Below are 21,138 nucleotides of genomic sequence, written 5' to 3'. Positions count from 1 at the left end.
AAGGAACTGTCTACACCTGTGGAGTAACGGTTAGCGCGTCTAGCCGCGAAACCAGGTGGCCCGGGTTCGATTCCTGGTCGGGGCAAGTTACCTGGTTGAGGTTTTTTCTGGGGTTTTCCCTCAACCCAATACGAAAAAATGCTGGGTAACTTTCGGTGTTGGATCCCGGACTCATTTCACCGACGTTATCACCTTCATCTCATTCAGACGCTAAATAACCTAAGATGTTGACAAAGCGTCGTAAAATAACCTACTAAAAAAAAAGAAGGAACTGTCTGTTGAAGGATGCACTGAAAGGGATGGAAAACGGGAGTAAAGTGCGCGGAAAAGGAGCTATCAGACGACAAGCAACTTTAAGATACAGTAGGTATATGGATCGTATGCGAGACTAAGGGGAACGCGGAAAAAAGGGAAAATTAGAGAATTCTGGCTTTGTAGTGAAAGACTTGGCCTTGGGTAGAAAACTAAGAATGAATAGGCCTAATTGCAGAGAGTCTTAACACACGCTGCTTCTGCTTTCAATCTGTTCTGTAGTGTTCAGTAATTTTCACAGCTATTTTCTCATCCATCGAGTCATTTAATCATTTGAATTGACAAGTAACACAAGATTAATGCATAAATAGGTAAATGTAGCCATCTTCTTTACACGTCATGAAGGGGCATAGAGATACAGCCTTATGCTTTCATCACCTCAACACTTTAGTGGTGACATCGGCACCACTTTTACCACTGGTGCTACTCAATTTGACAGGTGGCCGAGTGGACCCTGAGGCCGTTCTGAAAGTTCTAGCAACGAGAAAAATACTGCCACTACCTGGAATTGAACCCGGTACCTTTCAGTCTGCAACCAGTTTCTCTATGACGAGTTATTTTATATATATATATATATATATATATATATATATATATATATAGATAGAGACACACACACACATAAGTTTGTTCCAAACTATAAAACTCAAACTTCACTGTTATTCAATTATTCAGTAGGTAATTATTATTGATCTATTTGCTTAGAAAAAGATTTAACAGACCTATCTGTAAAGAAGAAAGTAAAATGCATTCCAAATGACCTAAAAGTTCTTCAGAGTATTAAAAATGACCAAAAAATGCCGAAAAAAATATAAAAATGACCTACTAGTTCAAAAATGTCAAAAAATGCAGTATAAGAAATTAATTTTTTACACTGATATTAACATAGAAAGGATTTCTATATTAATAGACATCGTCCTAATGTGAAAAATAAGATGATGACTTTTCATCATCATCCGCCTCCTAGTGATTAGCTTAGATACCTCATTCAGAAATCTAGGTCGCTACTTGGATTTGTAATTTCCTGATTCGCTTGAGTAGGCCTACTTCTTTTCTACTGTTCAGATAATATTTATGTTCTCTGAAAGTACGTTTCCTGTATTTCAAGTAGAACAATATTTCTTACAGAATTTTTGGTAAAATGATGTAGCCTATACACTGCTTCCCGATTTAGTATAGTAGAATGCGTTTGAGTTTAAAGCAGGTTTGCAGAACTGGGGAAGAGAGGGATGGAAACATGAGGAAAGAGTTCGTTGCCCCGTCCACAAGGCCGGAGCCTTTAATGACGTTCTGTAACGTTTGGCAAGCATACCGAATACATCTCTCTTCTCCCCCTTCCCTACAATGACGCAAGGGTTGAAGGGAAGGGATGAGTTACGTATTCCGACTTCTGACGTCTGACTCATTTGGAGCACAGTTTTGCATCCCTGGTCTAAAGAAAGCAGCAATACGGTACAACGTGGTCTGTTGTGATGAGAATCCAAGCTTCTGCGTACCGGTAAGGCATCATGTCAGAAACACGTTCACGTTTGAGTATTTCTGACAAAATATATATTATTGAAAGCATTCGGGTTCCTTAAAAGCCATAAGTAAGTAAGTTGAAAGCGGCGTAGATATTAAGGATATTGCTGGAGAATTTAAGGTACCTAATATTTATTGTTTATTTATTTTTTACTTGTTTACTTAGTTATTTACAATATGATACGTCGTCTATATTATCGTTGTAACAGTTTCACTTTTTATAATGAATTAACAACTCTTAAGCGCACATTCCAATATGATAATTTTTTTTTTTGCCGTTCATTCCTTGACTTTCATGCTCTACCTAAACATGATGCTTGCCGATTGCTGGGTACTTACTCCGCGTGTTATATCTAAGTAGGTAGATATTGGCTTTCTCCTATGTTGACGGAGCAGTGTACTAGTTTTACTAGTTTCTGACCTGGAAATATTTCTTGCCGAAAGATTTTTTGAATAGAAAAGAGTTATTCAATTTAGAAACTTTAAAAGTTTCGTCGGAACATTTTTTTATGTTCCCATTTCAAGGTACTATTATCATATGCATTCTTGTAGAACTGTGTAGCGGGCGATAAAAATCATTTGAACGAATGAAACTTATGCTTACTGTCAGCAGTTGGTAATAACGAAGTCAAATTAAACCATTCTTTGTTGATCAAAACACATGATCGGTTGCTATATTAATTCATATCTTAATTTAGTCAACCAGAAATACAGCATATTGTCATTGAAGTTTATGTAGTCTTTTGTGACTTGATTGATACAGTATATTTATTATGGATTAATGTTAATTTTTTATGTATATATTTGCGAAAGTGTTACAACTGCTGTTGTTTCTGCGCTCCAAATTTTCACTTCTGTCTATACAAGCAGTCTTGTTCCTTAATTCACTTTTGTTGCATGAGTTCCTTCTTGTCCTTCCAACTATGTATGTCTTGGTCATCCCCGTCTCTTTGGCGGTACCCATCCTAGAATCTTCTTAGGCCATGTTCATTAATCTATTCTAGCTGTTTGCCTATATCAGATTAATTGATGTTTCTGTATTTCGGCGATAAAATCCCTATTTCCTTAATTTCTTTTATTGTTTTATTTGGTATTCTGTCTATTCTTGTTACAACTTCTCAGAACATTCACCTCAGTATTTTTTTTTAATGTTTTAATAGTAATTATTGCTATATAATTGCTCGTATCTAATACAGGCGTTGTTCAGAAGTGTTAAAATATTAAGGCTTACTCTTTTAATACGGATATTTCCTTCAACTATAGATTTTCTGCATTGCATAGCCTATGTCTTTATTAGTAGTGAAACATATGAGTTTATTTAATTTTGTAGTTTTATACAACACTTTTTGTGCCACTTTTTCCAACCATAGGCCCTTAAAATCTTATCTCGCCTGTGGGAATAAACGAAGTTTTACATCGCATAATTAGAGACATAAAAAAATAAAGTAATAAAGTACTGTACAATTATGTTACACATCAAGTCGTTTTGGGAGAGAAATGAATTTCAGCTTCCCTCGCTGGGACTCCAACATTGCATCGCTCGTGATGTATCCTTCTCATAAGCTGCCACTGTCTGTGTCGAATGCAAATGTTATAGCGATATGCAAATAATAAAAGTACGTCGGAAGTTTGTGAAACCCTGTCTGTGATGAGTAAACAAGTAGTGTTGCCCACATGTCGCAATGACGTCATTCTCTGTACACATGGGCATCAGGCACGTCTGTCCTACCAGTTCACCAAATATTACAACGTACACACAAATTTTAACGAACGTCCAAGGCCTATCTTGATTTTCGGACTTTATGGAGTTTACATAGATTATTATATTTTGATGTTGTTCAGCTCAAATAGTCTGCATTGAGGCTCCTGATTTGCGTCAAAGGTTATTATTGATTTAATTTATAATTAGCCTAATAATTGTAAATCGCTGGTGACGTATACACCATACAAATCATATTATTTTCTTATTCAACTCAACCTCTCCTTTTCATCTGACTTATACACCACTGCGGGCCTCTCAGTTCATTGGAACAACATGACGCAGAGCAACCGCTGAGACGTCACAGGACGATGACAAGACAACGGATAACATCCAGTCCCGTGGACGGAAAATAAATTTCTTTCATTGCCCATATCGGAATCGAAGCTCGGACCACTTGATTGGGAAGCGCACGCGTTATCCACGTAGCGACAACAGCTCAGACACAAATCTTTCTTAAGTAGTGTTACGTACTTTATAGTTCATTCAGAAAGCTTCTCCTTCTATGACATATCAAGTATGACAGATTTCTGCATTTGAAGTAGCAGATTTTTCAGTTTTGAAATGTTTAATACTTGGACGAGAGTTTGTGGAATTAACCCCAGTGATTTAAATTGTGATAGAAATATACTGGTTTGTTTATGTTTTTCACATTCATTTAATTTCTTACTCTTATTTCTTCAGCCAGTTCAAAACACTTTTGAATTTTACATGCATAAGTTGACTGTGATATACTGTAAACTGTTCTTGCATAGGAGGAGACCTGATTTTCTATTTTCTTCATTTACGGATGATTCAATTGAATGTTTTTGTTTATTTTTGTTCCATTATTCCAATATAATTTGTGTTTTCCAGTTTTACTGGTTCATACGTCAAAAATGGAATTTATTTTACGTGCGACTTCTTTGACGTGTTGTCCAAACGTTTATGTACAGTTACCCTTAAAAAGAATGAGACGATTCTTGGTTGTCGGAAGTTAAAGTTCTACAGCGCGGTTCACTCGATATCGACGTATAACGATAAGTACCATGACAAATAGAACAAGAATTGCTACAAGGTCCACAACAAGGACAAGGATCAGAATAAGGATCACGAAGAAGACAGCCATTTAAGGCCACGATTTCATAACATAGCTCGGGTAACAAAATATCATTGCTTCTCTGTACCGAATGGCAAACCCCTGCTATCGGATCTACATTCTGGACTGCTTCTGTCACTGTCTTGTCTCGGTAGCTCATATAGTAGCGTGCCGGTTCCACCGTATAACCGAAATGTTTCGTGTTCGATCCCACGTAAAACTCTTTTTTTATTGAGGTGTAATTAATTTGTTCAGAGTTCCTCGACTGTATAATTTGTCGAAAAATATGGAGAAATGAGGGATGACGATAATACTTTAGTGTAGACAATGACTATTTAGCGTGATATAGAATTATTGAAATAAGGGGCATAGTGTACAGTAAGAGTTAATAAATCAACCCTAAATTAAATATTTAAATAACAGGATATAACAGGAAGTCCAATTATTGTTGCGAAACTTATCAAAATAAATCTAATTACGTTAAGTAAACAAATCCTAAGTTATGACACCACATTGCTACAGCTAAATTCTATGTTATTAACATAAGCATTGAATAGGTCCGTGCATATGCGTTGGACGACAAAACCAAACATCGAAAGTTCGAATGTTGCCGTGGAATGTAATTTCTTGCTTTTTATAATGTAAATCAGACTTCTAACTACAATCATTCATATTTCTTACATTATTTATTAATATTTATAGCCAACATTGAATTTGCAAAGAAAAGACTTTAGAAATCTCATATGGAATTTGTGATCTGTAGTGACATAAACAAGGATTATCTCTCGGAACTTTTTCGTAAAAGTAAATTAAATTCACTCCTTGAAACTGGAAACCTTAGTCGTAGAGCCATTTTCCCACCAGTATACAAGCTGAAGTAGCACAGCCATTGATAAAAGTTTTGTACACAGAATTAGACTGAATTCCTATTCGACAGAACCTATAATCAATGGCTTGTCTGAACATGATAAATAAATCCTAAGTGTTTCCAATGTCTCTGAACAATTTCAAAATATTAATTTAAAAACTAAAAAAGGGTCGTAAATGCTGTATCTAGTGACTATTCACATTTATGTCTACAAAATGAATCTTGGAAAAACGTATATGATACTGGTACTACTGATATTAAGAGAAATGTATTGTATTTTTCACTTTAATTTCAGAATCACTTTGGCGGATGTTCTCCACTCAATGTTGTGAAAAAATCCAAAAGTAAAAACATGTAGATAACGCAGGGACTTAAAAATCTCATGTATTAAAAAGAAGAATCTATTTGTAATGAGTTGCAATGTAATGATCCTCATGTTCTTAAATACTACAAGAAGTACGGTGTAATTTATAAAAAATTATGAAAGAGGGAAATAGAGTACATTCGAATAGAAAAGTACAAAATTCAGATAATGCAATTAAGGCTATTCGGAATATTATTGAAGTTAAACTTGTAGATATTCTAAGGAAGAAAATATTTTTTCATTAAAACCAGTGATTATAAGCTAGAGGACCCCAAATCTATTGCAAATTCTTTTAATGTCTTATAGTATATAGTACAGAAATATTATTGACAACTTAAACATTCAAGATTTTGCAAAAGATACTGCAATTGGTTATTTAAGAGATGCATTTAATAATTAGTATTAATATATGTAATTAGTCAATACCTGCAACAGTGCTTTTTCATTCAATCATAACATGAATAAAATTGAATGAACATTACATTAAACACTATTGCAAACACGTAGATAAAATAGTTAAAATCAACTGAAGTGGTGAGAATGAAATAATCCAAAGCCACAGTTTTAACAAAAATTGTTTTGTGCGAGTGCATTTCTTACACATATGGGAAAGCTACTAATAAAATATTGTAATAACTACTCAACAAATGACATAGCCTAAGGATTCTAAACCTTTGTAAAAGTTTGTCTGTGTGGCTTAGGAATATTTTTTAATTTCATTTTAATTGTTAGTTTTTAATATATATGCATTTACATTGTATGTGTGTGTATGTATAAATGCATTCATTAGATTAACGTTTACAATATTATAACTTGTAATTTTGTATTGTCTGTGATCATTAACACTTAAAACTTGTAAAACTCTATTTCAAAGTTATTTAAACAAAAAAAAAAAAAAATCGTTGTGTAGAGTAGGAATCGAACTCGCACTTTTCTACACGAGACGCAGAAGTCTTAGAGTCTGAGCTATGGAAACGACACGAAAGCTTTCCTTTCTGTGCGGAGTGTCAATCTAGTCATGAAGGTCCATGGTCGATTTAACTACACGATTTATGTATATATTATCTTTTATTTACGTAATATTATCTTATTTTTGCAGTTTTTGAAGTGAATTTCGGAACGATGCTAGTAAGAAACCAAATAGCCTGAATTTGTAACTCAATATTCTTTATCTTGTGTATCAGTGCTCTGGTCTCTGATCATGCGCAGTGTCTTACATCTGAGACTTAGGAATATTCAATCGTCTCATCCTTTTCTAGGGAAACTGTACAATCTTTGCTATTACCACACTGTCATTATTGTATTATTTGTTTATTTATATTACGTTTATTTTTGTTTGATTTTAATATCTGGTGCTGTATAAATTAGAAAATATGTTTTCCAGTATTTCTGCGACTTCATGTGCGATGTAGAATTTTCTTTTCTGCGCAATTTGCTTACACTAAACATGCACTTTCGTATATATAATATAATTATAATTGTATATATAATATAATTATAATTGTATTTATAATATAATTATAATTGTATTTATACTTACTAGTTGGTTTATAAATAATTTTGCGTATTAAATATTTAAACACACATCATACTTATTTAACAAGGTACTTATTAATATGAGGTAATTTTATAAAAAAAATTGTGGGAGCTTCTGGTTATAGAGCCTTGGGATTGTTGTTTAGTCAACTGTCCGAAGACAGGTTTGAACCTCATGAGTGGCAGGAGAATTGAGAAAGTTACACAACGCAGAACTGCACGCATTGTATTTCTCACCTGGCATAATTAGTAACATTAAATCCAGACGTTTGAGATGGGCAGGGCATTTAGGACGTATGGGCGAATCCAGAAATGCATATAGAGTGTTAGTTGGGAGGACGGAGGGAAAAGGACCTTTGGGGAGGCCGAGACGTAGATAGGAGGATAATATTAAAATTGATTTGAGGGAGGTGGGATATAATAATAAAGACTGGATTAATCTTGCACAGGATAGGTACTGATGGCGGGCTTATGTGAGGGCGGCAATGAATCTCCGGGTTCCTAAAAGCCATAAGTACAGCTCGATTCAGCGTTAATGGCCCCTGTCCTTGATTGTTTGTCTAGTGAGCGAGCTGTGTGTTGCGTCATAAGAAAGAAATTTAATCACAAATGTGCATAGGAAGGGAAGAGAAAAGAGGAAGAATGAAAATAATATCTATGCTCGAAGTTGAGGGACACTCGTGTCAAGAAAATATAAGTTATCATGACATTGTTAGTCAACAGACGTAGTGGTTAGTAACGAGACGTGTGGAAGAATATTGTGTTTTAAGACGGAGTGTACCGCGACATGATAAGAAGGATTGTTAGGTGTTATGACTGCGCAGCCTGACCTGTGTGATCCAGCCCGCCAGTAATGATGATTAGGGGGCGAATGTTGATGACCTAAAAATCTAATCCAACTGTAAGTTGAATGTTAGGTAATCACATGACGAATGTTCGGCCTCATCTCATCAAGTTACCAAATATCATCTCGTTGTTAACAATTTCATCGGCGCCAGTCTCCTAGTGGTTGATATTAAGCATAACATGGAGCTAACTCATAAGTCATAAGTATCACTTTCGATTAATAATGCTGTTTTTCAGAACAGAGGATACGTGTGACTCTTCAGTCGTTGAAGGTTTCAAAACTATTCCCTTTCCACGAAATAAAAGTGTGCATTTGAACGTAAAGAAAGGATATTGTTTTTAGTCAGATATTTAGCTACGCGAAATAAACTAGTAGATTGTATAGAGTTGATGAAATTGGTGGTAGCGAGATGGTATTTGGCGAAATGAAGCCTAGCATTCGCCATGTGATTACCTACATTCGTATTACAAGTTTTTGTCTGGAATTTTGACAATATGAAAATTGCGCAACCACCCGGGATTGAATTCGGGACCTCCCAGAATTCCTGTATATATAATTAAAACGTATTAGACGTTAATTATACTTACGTTAGATCTCACCTCATTATTTACGTCCCATAATGAAGTACTTGTCCTTGCCAACCAGAATGTAAGAATCTTCGGCATATAGTAGTAACTTAGTGTCTGACCAACGATCTATACTGAAACAGATGAAAAAAGAAATAAAATGAAATAATTATTAAACTTGAATTCATAAAAATTAGCTATACATTCGTCTCTAGAGCTTGGGCATGTGTGCAGAAACGAATATTCAAAATATGCGTCAAAATAGGTGTAAACGTTTATAATGCATATGAATATGCAATTACAATGTACATACTTGGAGTGGAATGCCAATTATTTACCTTATACCGGTATTATACTTGTCATTCTGAATTTCTTTTTATGGAACTTGTGCGAGGGAGGATCGAAAAGTAATGCACAACAATTTTTGTGGCAACGTATTTAATAGGTAAGCAAAACGAAATAATGCAGAGAAAATCTACAAGTTTGACCTATTTTTCAACACAGAAACAAAGTCTCTTGACACATTTCCCCCATCGTAACACCAGATTCAGTACACCTCGTTCATAAAACTCCGTTTTCTGGGCGTATAACCACCTGCGCACGACTGATTTCACTTCATCCGAACCAAAGCGTTGGCCTCCTAGGAATTTTTTCATTGTTCCGAAGAGGTAAAAGTCAGACGGTGCGAAGTCTGGATTGTAGGGTGGATGACTGCCGCCTCAATGCCTCTGACATTGGGTGGTGTTGCAGCGGTCACTGGTCGGCCGGAATGTGCTTCGTCGGTAAGATTTACTCGCCCTCTTCGAAGAACCTGCATCACCTGGAGATGTTGCTACTGTCCAGACAATGAGCACCATACACCTCCAACATTTTACTGTGGATTTCACTCGGACTTTTTTGTTTTGCTCAGAAAAAACGGACTACATCTCGCTGCTCTTCACAAGTAGACGTTACTAGCACACGTTCCATTTTTACTCAGTAGTTACCGCTCGTTCCGCCAGGGTAACATCTAATCGAGTAAGTCATTGGTGTCTGTAGCGCAAGATTCAAACTATCTGCTAACTTTGAACGTCCTAACAAAAATACAGTTGCATACCGTAAAGAAATTGTTGTGGGTTACCTTCGGATCCTCCCGAGTCCATTTGTCGATGAAAATTGTTTTATGTTTAGTTTTGTACGATGAATAGTGATCGATATCCACACGTTACAGAAATAAATATAGACATACTAAATTTTCATACGCATCAAATACTGGAATGAGTTATACTCCTTTCAGTAACCATTGCCGTGAAATAAAATGGCGCTTTATTACAACGTCTGAGTTTTAAAAAGACGAAATGTTTGATGCATTTGTTTTCTTATACAACTAAGTAGTCATCGAAATGTGCATTTATATCGTCGGTTTACAAGCAAAACAAATTAAGTAAAAAATATTACCCCTGAGAAGAAGGCGTTTTAAAAGCTCTTGACAAAACAGACTCCTCGAAATATTTTTAGTAAGTTGTTTCTCTTATGTGTATTTTCGGTGCTGGACCCCGGACTCATTTCACCGACATTATCACCTTCATATCATTCAGACGCTAAATAACCCAGATGTTGATACAGCGTCGTAAAATAACCCAGTAAAATAAAAATAAACATTTATGTGTATTTAATTATTCAATTATAAGTTTATACACATACATTATGTAGATCATAAATGCCTTTTTCTCAGAAGTAATATTTTTGACTTAATGTGTTTTGCTTGTAAACCACCGATATGTTTAATGAAGTGCATCTAAAATCGTCGAATAAATCATAGTACCAAAGAATATCAATTTATACATGTTTCAGAGTGACGTAACTTGTGCATTTCATATTATAATTCAGGCTTTAATCTCCTCCGTTTTTGTATAATATGCAGTGATATGCAGTTCTCAATAATTTCAACATAATAATTATGTATGTATACTTACTTTCAGCAGACCACATGACCGCGACTGTTAGAGTCACGATTGGTTTTGGTTGTAGCGATATTACATTCCAAGGTTCAACAGTGCTTGCGAACTGTCTACAAACTCTTGTCCAGCAAATGTAGAGTAAAGACAGAGCTCTACTGTATGTTTCGCACTTAACGAACAAGAAAACCTTGAAACGATTTTGATAACAGGTACCTCACTAATACCGTTCCCAGTGGGATTACGAAAAGATAATTCACGTCATTGTACAGTTTGTACTAATAATTTTCCACCATATGAACGGCTCGTTTGTCGGCTTTCTACTCCAGAAGATTCAAGTTCTTCCTGCGAATAAGGTGAAATTTGTATTGGACAAAAAAAAGTACTTTTCCAAGGTTTTTCAGGAAGTCTTTTCCCCTGCCTTCATAGTTCTATTCAGTATCACGTCTATCACCCATAAATTAAATACAGTAGAACCCCGATTATTCATCACCCTATTAACCGATTGGCGGATTATCCGACTGTCTTTCGCTTTTTTCGCTATAGAAATATAATATGAAGTACTGTACGTTATATTAGCACGGTACTTTTTCTAGAGAGAGTTTTTACAAGACTCTAACCTTACACAGTATAGTCTACTGTTTCAGTTGTCGTACTGTGTAACTTCTATATAAAATGCCTTCCACGGGTAACAAAAGAAATCATGTTGTTCTAAGTATAAAAACATTGCAAATAACTGAGTGGTTTAGGGAACGAGGAACTATGGCTCATCTGAAAATACGGGATTGGAGTCACAACTATGTGCAATTTAATAGAAATCAAGGATAAAGTATATATAAAATGTAAATCTACAACATGAGACCTCCACTATTCCTATTATTTTACAGAGAGCCATTACAAGAAGAATGCTTGCCCCCTTAAAAACCCCTATTAACAACCACACTTAAATCAATGAATTTCTGATTCACTATCTAGCATATTCAATACAAGACCATATAGAAAATTACGAAAGTGTAAGCATTATTCATTTAATTTACGAATATCTTTGGTGGTACGGATTATCCGATTTTTTCGAACAACCGTTCAACTCATCCCCTTCATTACCACGGATAATAGAGGTTCTACTGTAGGTGGGTTAAGTTGTTACTGTTATGTATCCATGTAACCTGTGATTGACGTCGGACAAGAAATCACCATCCATGGGTATAGTCTAATAGAACTGGGTATAAAACACATATTTATATGACTGTGCCTTTGCTCGCACACATGCAAACGTAGTTGATACTACTTTAATTTGACCGGTGTTAGGAATAAAAGTTACAAATTATTATTTTGTCACATTCATGAGATTTGGACCCATCCGCTATTACAGGCCATATAATACAGGCTGGAGGTTAAGGCTCCCACCTGTACAATCGGTACTGATGGAAGTAGGGGTGTGAGTTCTACGTGTCCACGCCTTTACCCCGAAGAAAAGTCCCTGGTTCCCATATCAGTTAGCCTTGGTGTATTGAAACCTCTTCGAAATGTAATTAGAACCGAAACAAAAAAATATACATATAATAATTTTTTGTAACTGCGTGTTCTTGATAATAAACGTTTTCTCGACCCCCCCTCCCAAAAAAAAAAAAACACTGACGATCGTTCCTAAGAGGTTGCACTACTAACAAGTTAATTTTTCCCATAGATACTCATATTTGAGAATCCACACCCTCATTTAAGAGCCCACTTTTGCTTGAACCATTTTTGTCTAAATATGATCTGTTTTAAATTATCTGTGGAAACACTCCAAATTTGTAACTTCCGTTACATAAATCTAAAAACTACATATGCGGGAGGTTATAGAAGTTAAGTAACTGCCCCTATTTTAGTTACAACAAGCGCATGATAATGTAATATCTTTGGATTGTCCCAAGAAAAGTTAGTAACATTTCATGCAAGGAAAGTGATATGTCGTTTCGAAAGTCGCTTTCCCTTCAAGAAAGAAATATAGCTAAATTATTTTCGTTAGAATTGGAACACTGATTAGCAGAGTCCTTAACTCTAGCAAATTTTCTAAATAAATTTTTATAAAATAACAATAATGTTCAGTTTTCGTATTACGTAAAAAGGATGAACCTTAAGTAGTGTAATTAATTTCAGGGGGTTATTCTTCGATCTATTTCAAACAAAAAAGTGAAATACAATTTTGCTCGTTTTTGCTTACTTTTCGAGATAAAAATTGTTTTATATTAAACATGTTATATCATGTTTTATGAAAGGCATTGATTTAAGTCCCAATATGCTCAGTCAATTTAGAGGAGCAGTATATTATGATAATAAATTAGTTTTATCCCTTAAATGTGCAGAAATTTGATCCGAATAAATGCAACATTGTAAAATTTCTTTGGAGAATGAAAAGTTACATTTGTTTCGATCGAATTTCTGCATATTTAAAGGACAAAACTAAAATTATTTCAATCATTTATTATCATAATAAACTGTTCTCTTAATGTGATTGAGCATATTGGGAATTAAGTCAGTGTCTCTCCTAAAATACGCTATAAAATGTTTAATATAAAACAGTTTTTATCTCGAAAAGGAAACGAGAACGAGCAAAATTGTATTAAACTTTTTTGTTTGAAATATCGTAAAGAATAACCCTCTGAAATTAATGACATTACTTACAGTTCACTCTGCATATTTAAATTTTCTTTCCGTAAAATTACTTTTGGAATACCCTGCACATGAAAACCTGTTTCTTTCAGTCTGTTGTGATAACATTTTTCAGAATTAATTTTCTGAGATCGAGAAAACTTACTAATGCCATCAGTGTTATAAGTTTCCTTTTTCATGTTAAATCTTTGTTCGGATTTATGTATGTTTTTTTTTTCGATGCAGTGTAACTTTACGAGCGATTTTATTCTTGAGTAATAAAATGGAGTCATAAATGCGCTTCGCAAAATAGATGAACAGACACTTAACAATATGAAGAGATAAAGATAAATGTAAATAAATTTATTACGTGTCATCACAGTTCGAAAGACACTCCTCGAATCAAGACATTGAATATTGTTGAACTTTCCCTAAGAAGTTAAACGTCTTTTTTTTTAGACTCTTATTCTTAAAAGTAGATTTTTAAACATTAGTGCGAAAATTATTTTAATACATGAAATAATATTGCTTTACAACTTCGACAGAACTGTAAATTGGTTAGCAAATAATGCAGGCACCGACCGGTATCTGAAATCTCTCTTAAATCACCTTTTAACATTTATATCAATTTTAAATACAGTCTTCCAAAAATAACAAAATGGTATGAGTAGTTACAATGTATGGATAAACATTTCATGTGAATTTGTGGAATTCTTGTTCTTGTCCATCTTCACCAGTACTGGCGTCGTCGTCGTCGTCATCATCATCATCATCATCATCATCATCATCATCAACATCAACATCATCATCATCATCATCATCATCATCATCATCATCATCATCATCATCATCATCATCATCATCATCATCATCATCATCATCATCATCATCATCATCATCATCATCATCATCATCGCCCTCTTTGGACAGGCTTTTCTTTTCAGTGCCAGTGGTCGCCAATTTGTTTTTCTCAGGAGATTAGTATCTGTATTTACCTTATCTTCACAAATTTGTGCAATTGTAATATCTCTCTATTTATATCGTGTAATTAATACATTGAAAATACGAAAGACTATCAGTTTTTATGCAATCAGAAACTTGGAAGTGTAATATCTTTTGAGTGATAGTTCAAGAAAATAAACTACAGACATGAGTCACTGGTAACGTAAGTAACTGGATTGTTTCTTAGAACTGACATAAATGAAAGTATGCGTAATCTTTATGATCTTCATGTTTGCTTTCTCTATTAACTTCAGAATGGACAAAGATAGGAATATCCTTTGTTTTGTTTTCGCTAAAATCTAAAAAATATACTTATTAATATACTTTGCTTTGTTTTCGTTTCTATGTTCAAAATAGACTGTTACACAAATATCTTTTGCTTTTGTTTCTATCTTCAAAGTAAATACATTTTCTGTCCAACACCTCATAATGAAATAGAATGTTGATATGCATGGTGGCATTAGACAGCTTTATATTCATGTTACTGTTTCTAGGAGCAACGAGCGAACACTTCCATTTTTTAGACATTGCCGTAACGATGAGTGACTTATGTAAGCATTTTATCCGTTTTTCATAGCAACTGTGACATTAATGTAAAGGATAGCTTTATGTAGCTATAATTAAATATTTGATATGAAATTATTGTAACATTTACGAGTATTTACTATGACGATTTATACTCCCGATTTATAACTTGAAGCCCGTCAAGCCCGTGATCCAGGTAACACAGGTGTTTTCTTCTTCGAGTGCTCCTGTTCTTCTGTGGCATCTTGTCTCGGTCTGGCAATTTGTTTTACACAACTGGCTTTATGGGTGAATGACGTACAGTCAAGTACCCGCCATTAGTAAAACAGTATGACGAATTATTAAGAGACGTTGAATAAAATTTTATTTTACACTCGTGTGTAAATGGATTTAATGCATTCTTGGATAAAATCTACTTTTATTCGCGCAATAAATAACTTACTTTTGTTTCGTTTATGCTAGTGTCTTAAGAATAAATTGATATACAGTTTTCTTTTTATTTTCATTGGTACGATTATTTTAAATACTATAGTAATTCGTACACGAACATCACCTACCAACGTAAAATCCATGGTAACATAGTGAAATGTGTAAGAACATGTTTTAGAAAATAACCAGCTTTAGTATTATCAAAACCATGAATTCCAGACATGTTTAATTTACTCTAAAAGTAAATAAACTATATGCACGTAATTACAATGGGAAATACTTTTACTACAATTTCAGGAAATGTGTTGTAAATTGCATTCAACTCCGCATCTGACCGCTATTTACTCAAATGACGCAATTGCTTCCGGAAGTAATCTAAAATTGCAAGCAGCGGTTTTAATTGAAAACATGGAGACGTGCAATTTGTGAAAGCACCTCTGTGCTTCAAGTTGATTATTTCCAGCCCAGCTGTTGTACAACTGCTCTATTTCAAACTGTGATGTAGTGGCATCTATAAATACGCTCCTTCGTGAATGAAGTTGTATTTGGCGGTGAGCCTGAAGCACTTCACGGTCTAAAATTGGCGCCTTATTTCTGGATTCGCGATGATACATCACTCAAAAGTCTTAAATCTATTTTTGCTCTCTTTTATTGTCTTTCTATCCTGCTGTGAAGTTACGTGAAATGTGATGTTAGCAGGAGTTAAATACAGCTGTTTCATTTCCTAATAGGCTGTAAGAAGTAACTCTTGAGTAGACTCATAGCATGCATTCTTTGCACATGCTGACTATAAACGACATTAATGTCATCTTACTAGAAAATAATGGTATTCAATACTTCAGACATTTATGGTTTCAAATAAACGAATCTTTAGAATTAACATTTTGTGATGGGACAACAGCTGATTCTATTCGTATTACTGCAGAATAACTTCACGTAGATATATGCAGTAAGACAAGGTTGCTGTCTTTCGCCATTTCTACATGGGTCATTGGGTCATTGAAAAAAATTAGTGACAACATTTGAAACACAAAACCTTGCACAACTTTACGGGCAAATGAGTGATCCCTTCAGTATCTCACTACAGACTGAGATGAACTGCATATATGCAACGCTCGATAAACGGCCTTGAACTTCGGGGAATACGACAGGACAGCCACACTGTGGGAGGCAACATTACTATACGTTCCTTAGGCCCGATTGTATAAACCATTTAATCTTAGATCAGAGGTTAAATTGATCCTTGTTTCAGCTGAACTTGGAATTTTGTGTTGTATAAAGTCTAATCTGAGATTAATTTGTCTCAAACTAAAGTCAACTTTGACTGAAGAAATTTCTCAGATTAAGTTAGATGATCCAAGTTCAGTTATTTCTTTTCTGTTTGAAATATACGAGTGACAGATTGTGCAAATAAAATAACCATTATTATTAATATTAGTATATATGATAGGTACATTTATATATATTTCTTTCAATTTCTTGCCTTAATACACAAACATTCTTATATTTTATAAGGCTCTATCGTGTTCAGCAGTATCAAATAACATAACCTATAATTATATTATGTTTATAACAACCATTAATTATTAATGGATATGATAGGTACATTCATAAATTTTCAATTAACTGTATTACTAAACGAAAATTGTCGTTTTATAAAGCTTTATTATGTTTAGCAGTATCAAACACCATAACATGATAACAACTTGGAGAACAGTCAACCTTCTTCTTATTGTCCGCCATTATTTACATTGCAAAAAAAAAAAAAAAAAACAGTGTCTCCAACAGAGTGTAATACGGAAAGTCGCGAAAAAGTAGTTGTAAAGTCGCTAGATTTCTCATTATCAACAAAGAAAGATTAAATTTTGTCACTATGGGGTGCTAAAAAGGTCACTAAATCCCTATTTAAGCAATATAAAAGTTAAAAGAAATTGTTGTTGAAAAGAGTTAAAATCGCTAGGTTGGCAACACTGAACAAACCTGTATAACATGGTCCGCGCATCACGTATTTCACCTGTTTATGCGATGTTGCCAAATCCTTTTCACGTGAACTTAGATTGCATTTGAACCAAGGTAATTTGATCGCAGAAAAGTTTTATACAATAGAAGAAGTGTCTGAACTCGGTTTACTTTTCGATCTTCGATTAAAGTTGATCTTTAGTCAGGGAGTTTTATACAATTAGGCCTTAGTGTCATATACGGAGGAATCTGTGTAACGGTTGAGAGTTTTTCATCGTGCTAACGACGTTACCCTGGTTGGATGATTGTTCATTTCTGTTGAGGCATGTGGACTTGAGACCAGTAGTCGGCTGGTCGGCTTTGGCCCTGTATGGGCTGTTGCGCCATGGATTTAACTTTTATTTAATTCAATTTGGTTTCTAACGATGATCTCTAGGAGATACCTAATTTTGAAGGTTCATCGGAAGTATTCGAGTAGCTAAGGTAAGACATTATAGCACTATTTCTTGCATTAATAGTTATGTATATGTGAAAAGCATTTCATTTTCTATTTAAGTAGCCAGGTAACCTAAATACTGTACATTTCTTGCATTGATCTTATTATCTGTGAAAAGCACCCTTTTTCTCAACTTGCCAGTAATTTCCACGATCTCTTTGTCTGAAACCAATAAAGAATTAACGTAACTGAACACAAAATAGCCGTGCTACGACCTAGGCATTTTTGTCGAAGTGGATCCACAATGACATTTTCTCATACGTATTGCACTATTTTACTAAAATGTACTAGATTCGTACGAATAGTCTGTAGTTGGACACATCAAGTCTGTGTCTTTCAACAGGTGTGCGTACTTTTCCGACCAATGTCTTATTGTGTATTTCTGTCGTTTTTAACGAATTCAATTTCCGACATTTTCGTAATGTTAAAAGAAAATTGCTATCGAGTTTCTACGCTAGAAAGTTTTATGCGTATATACACTTTATGAACAATTACAGAGCACAAATTAATTCTCGTTTCTTTAATAAACATTTAATACGTTACTCGTGCTTCTCAGAATTGTTTATCGGGCATTGCATGTGTGCAGTTCACCTCACTCTATAGTGAGATGCTGAAGGGATCACTCATTCACGTGTAAAATTGTGCAAGCTTTTGAGTTTCAAGTGTTACCACTAATTATTTTCGAATGACCCCTGTAGAAGTGGCGAAAGGCAGCAACATTGCCTTACTCCCGTAAAAATTTCTTGTCAGCTGGAAAGCCTCTTATTCATTAATTTTGACAGTGATTAAGTTTGTGTCATATAATATATAAGAAATTACTTGAATTAGGAAAGTACTTGACAAAGTAGTGCGCAGTGATCATTTCGAAAAAAAATGTAACTTCCATTTAAAACCCAATCCGTTTCAGATTTGGAGGACTCAAAATGGAAATAAGAATATGCAGGTACAGACTCTTTTCTTATTTTTCATTTCATTGAACAGTGAATGCTTATTTTAGCATGTTATATAACATTATAGGCCTAAATTGTGAATTAGAAAAAGTGGACGGTGGATGCACGCAATTAAGTTGAAACAAATTAATCTAAAATGTAAGTTTTATTAGTTATTGTGTAGAATGCACATATAATGAAGTATAGATAATACCGTTTATTTCTTCCTGTCTTTAATGAAGAATTATATTATTTTGAACTTAGTACGATTCTAAATAATAATAATAATAATAATAATAATAATAATAATAATAATGATAATAATAATAATAATAATAATAATAATAATAATAATAATAATAATAATAATAATAATAATTTCTTTCTGTATGTTATACAGGGTGTAACAACTTTAATGTTTAGAATTTCTGGAACATGTTCCCTGACACATTCTACGTTGATTAAACCTAACATACCTATATCCGAAATTGAGAGGTTACAGAGATAACAGAGCTGGAAAAAATAGAACTTCTTGCAGCTCCAAGCATTATACCGTTTATACAAGGCCTATTTTATGGCATTACTAAGTAGAGATACATAAGAAACATTTGAAAAGCAGTGAATGAAGGAAATTTTACTTTTAAGAGAAATTAAATTAAAATTGTTTAGGTTGCTAAGGAAACGAAACAGACAACAGTTTAAAATAACAGTTGTGAGAAAAATAAACCGTATTGTGACTAGTCTTTTTATTGAGTTTTGACCATTAAAACTTGCCTTTTGTGTACACACATCAGGAATACGCCGACATAGTTTATGTGTATGGACTGTGTGATGGCAATGCAACAGCAGCTGTTCTGGCATATCAAGCACGGTTCCCAAATCGTAGGATTCTTAGTGTACAGATATTTTCACGTGCCTATTGGCAAATTTCAAGAAGTACAGTGTTTGGAATCTTAAGGACATTTTTTTTCAACTTTGCACTGCTTCTTTCATACTCACAAGTAGTTGATATTAAAATGTAATATGGTACTAATAAAAATAATGACATAGACATGTCACTTTCGGAAATTGGTGTTACTTCTTTCAGTATTCAGCGATAAAATTAAACTCAAAAATTTAACTTTGGGGTACAAATACTCCAAACCTATAGAACTTTGGATATAGGTATGTTAGGTTTAATCGACGTAGAACGTGTCAGGGAACATGTTCCAGAAATTCTAAACATTAAAGTTGTTACACCCTGTATATTATGTCTGATTTCTACTTACTTGTTGTTTACATTATATTATTATTATTATTATTATTATTATTATTATTATTATTATTATTCAGTTTTGTGTGTAAAATTGTAGTGTACTTTGTAAATTTGTAGTGTTTTTTTGTAACGCAGTTTTACTCCTGGTTGAGTGTTAGAGAAGGCCGTATGACCTTAACTCTGTCAGGTTAAATAATAATAATAATAATAATAATAATAATAATAATAATAATTTATCATTTTTCAGTTACCCTGAAGTAATTTTTAAGTTGGTGTACTTATATTTCGAAATTCCCAAAATTAGTTAGTACTCTTTGTGATCTCTGTACGTAGTCTATTTTCATATTTCTAATTCGGTTTTGTTCATATCTTTACGAGTTTCTCTTCCATTTTTCTTAATCTCTTTAGTATTTCTCGTCTTTGTCATATTTTAAGACTTCTCTTGTTCCTATATTTTATTTTTGCCATTTAGCCTATAGCCTGTATCCATCCCGAAATAACATACTTGTCAGACTTTAAATATTTGTGTCGAATATAGGCATTGCTGCAGTTAAAATTGAGTTGGCTGTACTTAGTATTAATGTGGGCTTACGATAGAGAATACAGGTTACCTGGACGACTGGGCTACGAGTTATCAACTTGCTGCAATGTGTCACCTACATGTTATCTATTGTGAGCACTAGCAAGGAATCGCAACTGGTCACTTGTCTACTTTTGAGTTTGTAACATGGGTGCATGAGAAGTGCTGAGTGTATTGAATAACAGCAGTTGGATCCTCAGCAGCGCAGCGACTCGAATGTAGAGTGGTAGATTGATAAATATGTGAAAGTGATAACTGATAACGTTAAGCTTTGCTGTGGATTTGTAATGGTTTTAAGGAAGTAGTTGTCAAAATTGTTAATAAGTGTAAATGTAATCGAGATGTACTGGCTGTTCGGAGAGTGGAAGGGGATTAAAGTTATTACCTTGATAATATTCATCACACTATACAAAATGTCTGACAAACGAACATTCTGATGAGGGCAGATAAAGTTAAATATTTTTCTTCCACCATGTTAATAATGTCAAAAAAGTGCTTATAAAATTTTTGGCCACTCGACCGCAATTACCAGGACGTCCAG

The 21,138-nt window shown here is 34.1% G+C and overlaps 1 protein-coding gene and 1 long non-coding RNA gene across 4 annotated transcripts in view; one reads left to right on the top strand and one right to left on the bottom strand.

Annotated features, from left to right (window-relative positions):
* Window positions 1-10,965, bottom strand: part of LOC138706272 (uncharacterized) — a 37,689-nt gene extending 26,724 nt beyond the window's left edge. Inside the window, exons 1-2 of the long non-coding RNA XR_011333943.1 lie at window positions 10,807-10,965; window positions 8,873-8,985 (exon numbers count right to left, since the gene is read on the bottom strand). This is a non-coding gene — a long non-coding RNA (uncharacterized lncRNA). The remainder of the gene's footprint in view (window positions 1-8,872; window positions 8,986-10,806) is intronic.
* Window positions 1-21,138, top strand: part of dia (diaphanous related formin 1) — a 126,737-nt gene that overhangs the window by 12,580 nt on the left and 93,019 nt on the right. Inside the window, exon 1 of one of the 3 annotated variants that reach the window (XM_069835355.1) lies at window positions 20,698-20,815. The exons of 1 other annotated variant lie outside the window; for it this stretch is intronic. The gene's annotated coding sequence lies outside the window, so the exon portion shown is untranslated. Of the gene's footprint in view, window positions 1-20,697; window positions 20,824-21,138 lie in introns of those variants that run through there. One more of the 3 variants, XM_069835356.1, reaches the window with a different exon arrangement.

Source organism: Periplaneta americana, chromosome 9, assembly GCF_040183065.1.
Source record: "Periplaneta americana isolate PAMFEO1 chromosome 9, P.americana_PAMFEO1_priV1, whole genome shotgun sequence".
Lineage (NCBI taxonomy): Eukaryota > Metazoa > Arthropoda > Insecta > Blattodea > Blattidae > Periplaneta > Periplaneta americana.
The sequence above is the reverse complement of the archived record's forward strand: the minus strand, read 5'-3'. Positions and strand labels throughout refer to the sequence as shown.